General features: G+C 31.7%; 1 pseudogene; it reads right to left on the bottom strand.

Annotated features, from left to right (window-relative positions):
- Positions 1-6,458: 6,458 nt before the first annotated feature.
- LOC132281932 (leucine-rich repeat receptor protein kinase HPCA1-like) lies at positions 6,459-9,396 on the bottom strand (annotated as a pseudogene).
- Positions 9,397-9,693: the final 297 nt, after the last annotated feature.

The raw sequence follows: 9,693 nt of genomic DNA, 5'->3' as shown, positions 1-9,693 counted from the left end.
AAAGAAAATTGGGTTAATTTAATAATTTTAGTTGCACCGTCTCATGCTTATTCAAATATTTATTGAAACAGTTTTTAAAATTATTATTGTTTTGATTTAATTTTATTTTTTTGTCACGTTAAAAATATTCAAAAAATAATAATTTTATCCATAAATTTTTAATCAAATTCATACGCTTCCCAACCCAATTGAATCACTTGGGCATGGAACAAAAAAACCAAGGCCGTTGTGGTGGTTGATAAAAATGGGCTTGTTGATAAAAATGGGTTTTCTAAATTTAGGTTCCGTTTCTCAGTTATATGTTTAAATTTATCATTGATACTCACAAATTAGGGTTATATATATATATAACAACTTAGGTCTTGTATAAGTCAAATAGTCAATTAGTACTTTTTTACTTTATCAAACGTAACCATGGTTAATATTTATTACATTAATATTCAATTTACTATAGTTAATATTTGTTACATTAATATTCAATCTCTCTCCTCCTTAATCTCTTCCATCTTCCTTACCATCTTAACCACTTCTGTCATATTCACGCCATCTCAACCACTTCTGCCATATTCACACCATCTCAACCACTACGACCACAGCGGTCACTCTCTCTTTCTCCCTCTCTCTTCTTTTTGCACTTTGATTTATATAATTTTTATTTTTTTGCTCTCTTAATTTTTTTCCCTTGATGGCCTGACTATTGCTCTCTTATTTATTTATTATTATTATTTTTTTTTTGCTTTCTTAATTTTTTTCTTCGACTTATTATTCCACATTTTCGTGAATAATGGAGTCTCAAACAAAGCATATATTGCTTAATCCTGGCATGGAAACAATAAAAGGTCTCCAAATTTGGATTTTCTAAGACAAAAATAAGCAAAATCTCCATATTCTGATTCTTGCAATTTTCTCGTTTTCATTTCCATTTACGTTTTCACGCATTACAATTTCCTTTAAATTTTATGTCACAAATACAATTAAATATCCAATCTCATCATCCCAATTTTGGAAATAATTTATGGTATCGAAAAATCGTGTCCAAGTGATCAGTATCTCCTCTATGCTCTTCCGAGGGATATACTGGTGTAGGAATCAATTGACCTCCACCCACCTCCGTTGACCTAGAAGTAGATATGGGGAATGAAGCTTCGAAATTGAGGTGGCTAATGCTTCTTGTTATTTGGAAAAAGTCCAGAGTGAAGATATATATTTATTTTTTATATTGTGTTTGGAGGCAAAGGGTTTGTTTAATAGTGTTGACAAATGAAATTCTATTTTGAAAGAAAAAATAAAAAAATTGAAAGGACAGAATGGTGGCTGTGATGGTATGGATATGGCTGTAATGATTGAGATTGTAAGGAAGACGGAAGAGATTAAGGAGGAGAGAGATTGAATAAAGGTAACAAATATTAATTACCTTAAATTGAATATTAAGGTAACAAATATTAACTATGATTATAAAGTAAAAAAGTGCTAATTGACTATTTGATTTTTGGTCCATTAAAAAATTGTTCTTTTAGATTGAGAATCTGCCTATATATATATATATTGTATAATACATACAATGTATATAATCACAATTTTTAGTCTTCTCTTTGTCGTGGACGTTGCCACGACACTTACTATAATATATGAGAAAGGAAAACAACTTACTATAATATATGAGAAAGGAAAATGATATTTTTGACGACTTTCTTGTATCGGTAAAAAACTGATTCAATATATGGCTGAATGTTATTACTCACCACCGGCAGTGACACCTATTCATTCAATTTTTTTTTTTTTTTTTTTTTTTTTTTTTTTTTTTTTAACCTTTTTATTCATTCATCACTCATCACCATGGATAGAGAGAAAGACCTACTTCATGGGATGGCAAATTTGTTTCTGGGGGAGGTGTTAGCATGGTGATTGGGACTCCATAATTACATCATAACGTTTCTCAACCACTAAAAAAAAAATCAACCCCTTTTTAACAAGAATGTTCTTGTCCCTGTTATGTGGTTATGAGTGAGTACTACAAATAAAAGATGAAAATTGAATGTGTGTGTTTGGGATGATAGGAACAGAAGATGAATTTGAGTGTGTGTTTGGGATCGTATAAACAGAAGACGAATTTGAGTATTGTTGGGAGTTCTTCGACAGATCTTGCTGGATCACCGGTGGTTGGATTAATGAAACAACCACCGTGTTTTGTAACTAAAGTAGTTTTTTAAACCCCCAATCCGACGCCTTCACAAGATTTGACGGTGGAGAAAACAAAACTTGACAACGGTGATATTTGTAAACGTGGCAATCTAAATATAGAGTCGGTTATAACTCCGTTTTTTTAAGTCATGCTAAATAGCAGTACATGAAAATGTTAAGGACAGTCGCGCTCGCGCCGTCATTCACGTCGCTATTCTTATTGGTGTGTAGAATTGTAATTAATGCAGCTCTTTTAAGCCTTTTATCCGTTTCCTCAGTTCTCGCTTCTCACTTGATGACGTTTACATATATAGTGTGTGTGTATATATATGTATATATATATTCCTCTCCTTGTTCGATCCGTATGGCAATATATGTATATATAAATATATGCATATATATATATAAAACGTTATTTTTCTTTTCTTTTATTCATTTTTTTTTTCCTTGTTAGATTTGTACAGGTTACTGTACTTTTCTTTTCTGCTTTTTTCCTTGTTAGATCCGGTTGCCAAATTTATATATATACATGCAATCCTCTCAACCATGAATTCATATATATATATATATATATATATATATATATATATATAAAGGTTAAATGACAATTAAAAATAAAAGAGAAGAAAGAACACACTCACATATTAGAAAGAATATACTCACATATTGTTAGCTATTTATATATATATGAATTCATGGTTGAAAAGAAAAGTAGAGTAAAGTTATATATATATATATATATATATATATATATATATATATATATATATATATATATATATATATAATAGTTTTAATATTTCATCAAAAGTTGGAAACTTGTAATTAATGAAAGCATTAATTACAATTTCACTCACCAATAAGAATAGCAACTGTGAATGACAGTCGCCCTTATATATATTGAATTTATAAATTTTTACATGTATATATGAAAAAATTCATATAATACCACCCTAAAATTTTTATTTTCTAAAATTATTTCTTAAATTTTGTATTTCTTCTATTTTTTACTCTTTAAATTCGTTTAATTTCCTTTAAAAAAAAGTCAAAATTTTCCTTTTGAATCAAACTCCAATTTTTTTCCTTTCAAAATTCTCTCATTTTTCTTTCCTTTTTAATTTTGTTTTTTAACTATTTATCTTTTTAAAATTACTCATTGATTGACATATATTATTTTTAGTAATTTATTTTTATTTATTTTTTATGTCTTTTGATTTATAAAATCTATATTTATTATAGTGATTATTAAAATTTTTTTTTTCACTGTGCCATCCTTAAATTTAATTTTTGGCTTGGCCCCTGCCACTTGGACACCTGATAGTTGTAATAACTTGTATCATTGCGACTGCTTTAGCTGGTTTGTCTCATTCATTTTCCTTTGATTTTTTATTGTAGGGCTGCTGTAATTCCCAGAGGATATGGAGACGAAAAGAGATATACATACATACATACATACTCAGTGATAGGAGGAGGAGAGAGGGATTCAGTTTATAGGCATTTAGGTAATTAAGTAATTTTATGTGTGAAATAATTTTTTTATAAATTAACACGTCAAAAGAGTAATAATATCATTTTACATGCCAAAGTTACATATAATACTAATTTTTGAAAGTTGCTTCATTGATATTTGGCCAAAACTGAAAGGTGTAACTGAATTTTTTTATTTTATATTTTTGAATAAAATAACAATTAATAAGTACTTGCTCATTTTTATTTACTTTGAAAAGTAAATTATGTAAGCTGATGTATAAGGATAATTACAAAAGCGACCCTTGACCCAGTGGACAAGCCCAAAGGGAAGGAAAAGCAAAATGGATCAATGCATGGACTTATCTAGAGGATGGCCCAAGACAGAGACAGGCTAGGCCCAAGACAGAGACTGGCTAGGCCCAAGGTAGCCCAGGTCATTACACTAAAACACACAATCATTGCATCATATATCAGCAAAGAAGCAGCAGCTCCGGTTGCAGCATGACGAGGAATAATATGAAAGAAATTTCAAAGGTTGAAGATTTAATAATACTTCTTCAACTATCTCCAACCTCATTTTACGGATGGAGTCTGAATTATTTTTTCCATCTTTCCTATCATATTACATTTCTTCTTTTAAATTTAATATATTATTTCAAAGCAGGAAAGTCGAGAGTCGAGAGTTGAGAGTTCGAGTCCCTTATATCTTGCCAAAGTACTATATAAGTTTTAGTTGGTCTCTTCTTTGTGGATTGCTTTCTAGTGTGTGTGAGTTCTTATTAAAAAAATACGAAATTAATAATATTGATTTGAATGAGTGTTAAATAGACCTGGACCATTCAATAATTTTTTAAAATTTCACCTAGAATAGAGACAAAGTTTTAATCAGTCTTCTCTTTGTCGATTGCTTTCTACGTAAAGTTTTTATTAATTATCAATAAAAATCACGTTATACGTTTGGTAATATATTTTATAAAATATTTTTATACTTAAAAATATGTATAATATTTGGTAATAATTTGTTTAAAACATCTTTATTATTAATTTATTATATTAGACATACAATAATAAAAATATTGTACAATATTAACGGGAGTGATTCATTCACATGGTATCATTGTTCATTGTTGGTTCCCATGCCATGATTGTTGGTTACTGATTCTCCAAAAAAAAAAATGATTGTTGGTTACTGTGGCATGATTTCGGGTTATAAAACTAATTTAAATACACTGAAAATAATACGAGCAAATTAAGAAGTAAACCATGAAATCGATCAGAGAAAGAAGATATTCATGGAGAATACCTACCGTCAGAGGTGGATTTTCTTGCCAAGGTAACAACTCATATCATATCATAGTTGTGAGTGGCGAGGGAATTTCCCTCTGATGATTGGCAATTCACCATCATCATCGTCGTCAAGTTCCTCTAATTCGTTGGTTTGGCCTGCTCATCATCAAAGCTATCGTATGGTGTATATCTTTTCTTTTTCTGAGTTATTATATGTATGTGCACCCACTTTTTTCTAATCAATTCATCTAACCAATTAGTGTTTCAGAATTTTCTTATTGATTGTTTTTGTATTTTGATGATGATTTTTCAATCAAACTTATATTCCTATTAAAATCTGATCCTTTATTTTTTATTTTTTATTAATGCAATGACAATGACAGACGAGTTTTTGTTATCATGATTTTTCAGTAATTCATCAGAATCCTTAGATTCACAACTTTTTTTATATTCCTATTCATTAGCTTTTCTACTAATTTGGGAGATGGGTTGATTGGTATTGGTTTTTTTTTTTTTTTTCTATATTGAGAATGATTTTTCAATCCTATTCATATAATGATTCAATACCGTAGCCTCAATTTGTTTCTATGGTTCGTTAATTGATGATTTTTCAATTCTATTCATATGAATTTGTTTATATGGTTCCTTAATTGATAGATTTTTTAATTCTATTCAGGTGGTGATTCAATATCTTTTGTTTTCTTACTTTATCACTTTGTTTGGTTGAAATAAAAAATTGAGGGAGGATAGAAGAACCTTCCCTCCTTTGGTTGAAAGGAAGGGAAAAGAGGACTGAAGGGAGGGGAGGGAGAGGGAAAAACAAAAAAAAAAAATTACCCAACAAATATGTAATACCAATTCTAATTTATAATTACTTATAAAATTATTTGTTAAATCTTAATAAATCTCTCACACTTATAATAATGAAGGTAAAAATATATATATATATAGAAAAACTCTATTCCTTTCCTATTCAATCAAATAAAAATAAAAGGAATTTCTCTTCCAATCCCTCCTCATCTCTCTTCCAAATTTTTTTTTTTTCCAACCAAACAAGTAGTTCAGAACTCCAGCTATGGTAAAACCCAATCAAATAAAGCATTAAAAAAAAAAAGAAAAAAGAAAAAAGAAAAAAAAAAACATTAATAATTATGGGGGCGATGGTTGATCCCTCCTGATTGATTCTGGGGCCACTGGGAGATATAATAGACCCAACAAGTGGGCGTGGTCTCAATCATGGTCAAACATGTAACTTGTAACAAAATTATCTAAACAGTACTTAATATCTTAGCACAGATTTGATTTGTTCCTTCCTCTAAATTAGTTCATATATAAGAAACAACTATAAACTCCCAAAAATATAATGTATTAATCAACAACAAAAAAAAATAATTTGTTCATCAACGAGACAGTCATTTTGATGGTTAATCAACAACAAAAAGAATAATTTGTTAACTTTAGAGTCTCTAATATGAATTGTTTGAATCTATATGAAAGATGAAGAACATATTATCCTCATTTCAACAACCAGTGGTACCGTTAACACTCATCAAATTAATTAAACTTTTGAACTCTGAGTTGAGCTCCTCATCCAATGAACATGATTTGCCCCGGAAATTCGCTAGGCTGGTAGAATTAGTCTTTGTGGTTTACTCCTGAATCTGGCAGTAAGTTGTATTCGCGATAGAACCAGTGCACACTGGGTTATTGACAAGTCTGTAGTACAGAAATCCACAAATACCAATGATGATCAGGGAAAAATGTACATTAATTATAATTGAAATAGACATTTAGAAGCAATGAGCACTCACATTAATGTATGATTGAATCCAGAAGGCAGTGTCACTGCAGATATCTGGTTTTTCTGCAGATCAACAAGTTGCAGTTGCTGGCTAACGTTGCTACCCATGTTCAGTGTGCCATTGATTGCATTGTTCCTCAGTTTACTGTCAAAAATTACAATAATTGAATCAAAAAATTTACCTAGTTTCTTTTCTAGATATATTATTAACTTTTCAAGGTCTTCTAAGTTGATTGTAAACTCACATTTGTTGAATATGTGGGAAACTGAAAAGTTCTTGTGGCAGAAACCCCTGAAGTGGCCCATATTCTATAACCCTGAGCACCACAGCAAGACTTCCACATCAGATAGTTTACTTGCTTAAGGATATATATATATATATATATAATATATTCACATTTTGCAATGTAAAGTACTAAGAACTCACAGAGTGGTGAGTGATTCTAAGGTTGGGAACCAAGCTGGAACTTCTGATTGAACAAAGGAGTTGTTGCTTAAATCCCTGTGAAGAGAAGATAGGAAAGGCATCATGTTCAAAGATACAACTTTTGAGTAGATGAAACTGGATTGCATAAAACTTGTATGCAGTATTCTTACACATATTCGAGTGAATTCATCCCATCTAAGTTGGGTAATGGTCCAGACAAAAGATTGTTTGCTAAATTCCTACAAGAGAACAGAAGAGCATGAAGGGAGACATTTTATCAATCACTCATAACTTTAAAAAATTAATACTGATGATAGATTAATCAGAAACAGAAATACCCACAATTCATTGAGATTAGTGAGGTTGTTGAAGTTTGGTGGTACCTCCCCATTCAAGTAATTTCTATCAAGCCGGCTGTTGGAGATTGAAAGTGCGTGCATGTAGAACAAGATCAGAGAAAAAGATAATTGTTTCAAAGAAAATGAAGAACTATCTGAAAGGATGAAGTATACTCACAGAACCTCGAGTGTATTGACAAGTCCTAATGTAGATGGAATACTCCCTACTAATTGATTTTCATCTAGCACTCTGTCATTGCAGAACCACAAGCACTCAGAATGAGGATGATCAATCAGACAACAAACTAGCAGGTGAATATCAACTTACAAGTGTATTAGAACCATATCGGAGCTGAAAAGTCTGGGTGGAATTATTCCTGAAAGATGGTTTTTGTTGAAATGGCTGCAGGTTTTTTTAGGTATCAGGCCATTGCTTGTGCAATAAACAGTGAGGCAAGGAATGCAAGTCGGAAAATTAAAACGGCACTCACAAGTGTTTTGTATTCTTAAGGAGGTCCAACCCGGGGTTGGAGGATGTTGAAACAGGGAGAGTTCCTGACAACTGATTGTCTGCCACATCTAGCCAGTAGAGTTTGGAGAGGTTTCCCAGAGAAGGTGGTATTTCACCAGTGAAGTTGTTCGAGTTTAGAGCCCTGCCAAGTGCCAAGGCAAGTAATAATGAAAAATTTCAGTAAAGAATATTAAGCTATGATTTCCATTACGAAAGGGAGATAATTGTTATAGCAACTCTTACAAGAAGTTTAGCTCTGCAAGATTGCCTAATTCACTTGGGATATTACCACTGAAACCACAGCCAGCTAGGATTCTGTGACACAAGATAATAATCACTCGTATAAATGTTTATATGTTGGCCAAAAAAAATTCCAGTCCAAAACTGGACGGCAAAAAGAAGAAGTCTGTTTATTAGATCTCACAATATGTTCAGATTTTTCAGATCTCCTATCCGCGGAGAGAGGGAACCTGTAAGGCCTTTATTAAATGAAAGGTCCCTGCAATAAAGTAGTTTCAAAACATAAGCTTAATTGAAATGAGAGTGGGAATGAGAGCATCATCTATATGTTTTGGGATGTTCGACAAATATATATATATCATCTATATCAATGCTGGTGCAAATGGTACTGTTGGTAGTATATATATATATGCTGCAACAGAAGACTCACAAGGATTTCAATTCAGTGAGGCCCCCAATGTCACCACCGCTTAGCTGACCTATGAGTCCCATAGTTGATAGTCCCCTGAAAACATCAATCCAGATATTGATTAGTAGGCTTTTGCAACAGTCAGGTCCGGATGGGGAGAAAAAGACTACTTAACCATGCATGACCAAGAGAAATACTAATAAACAAAAATACTCACAGAGCAGTCACCCTTGAGGCGTTGCAGGTGATTCCTTCCCATGCTTCTCCACAAGGGTCGTCTGACTTATCCCAGCTTGGTGGTGTGTTGCGCCATTGATCCTTCAAAGATCGGAGTACCACAACTGCACCATCACCACTTTTAAGATTATCAAATATGTTGTATATGAAGAAATTTAAGTAGCCAGAAGAGGGTGTATATCAAGAGATTGCATTAGCTGCAGCCATATATGTATGTAGCAGAAATGTTTTATGATACATGAAATATCAACATGTATAATTCGTAACTCGTAAGTGAGGTGATCATATGACAAGGGAAATTAGTGAATGTAAAAGAGTACATGAAACAATAAAAGAAATGAAATCAAACTCTTAATCAATAAAAAATAATTTAAACATATACTATATATATATGTTAACTGCATGTAGTTCACCATCGTGAGAGTCCGTAAAGGAGGAGATCACATGAATTCCTGCACAGCAGACCAGAAAGCAGAGCAGCCTAATGGCAGCCATCACTGCAACAACGATAAAAAAAAAAAAAAAAAAATAATAAATTATACTACTCTACTTTTTCTTAAAACACAAAATATAGGTGGGATAAGAATATATAGTGGGGGATTTTAAAAAATTGATAGTTCCGCCTTGGGATGTTTTAGGAGGCATTCGTACGCCGGCCCAAACATGATGATAATCACGAGAAAGACAGGCAAATTAGACAATGAGTTAAAAGCTAAAATCAAAGACCATTTCTTTGACTTTGTTTGAAATGACGATTCTTGTATTAAGAAATGGGTACTCTCATTTTTTTAT

This window comes from Cornus florida, unplaced genomic scaffold (assembly GCF_030987335.1).
Source record: "Cornus florida cultivar Cherokee Brave unplaced genomic scaffold, ASM3098733v1 CherokeeBrave_3.0.0_Hap2_Chr11, whole genome shotgun sequence".
Taxonomy (NCBI): Eukaryota; Viridiplantae; Streptophyta; class Magnoliopsida; order Cornales; family Cornaceae; genus Cornus; species Cornus florida.
The sequence above is the reverse complement of the archived record's forward strand: the minus strand, read 5'-3'. Positions and strand labels throughout refer to the sequence as shown.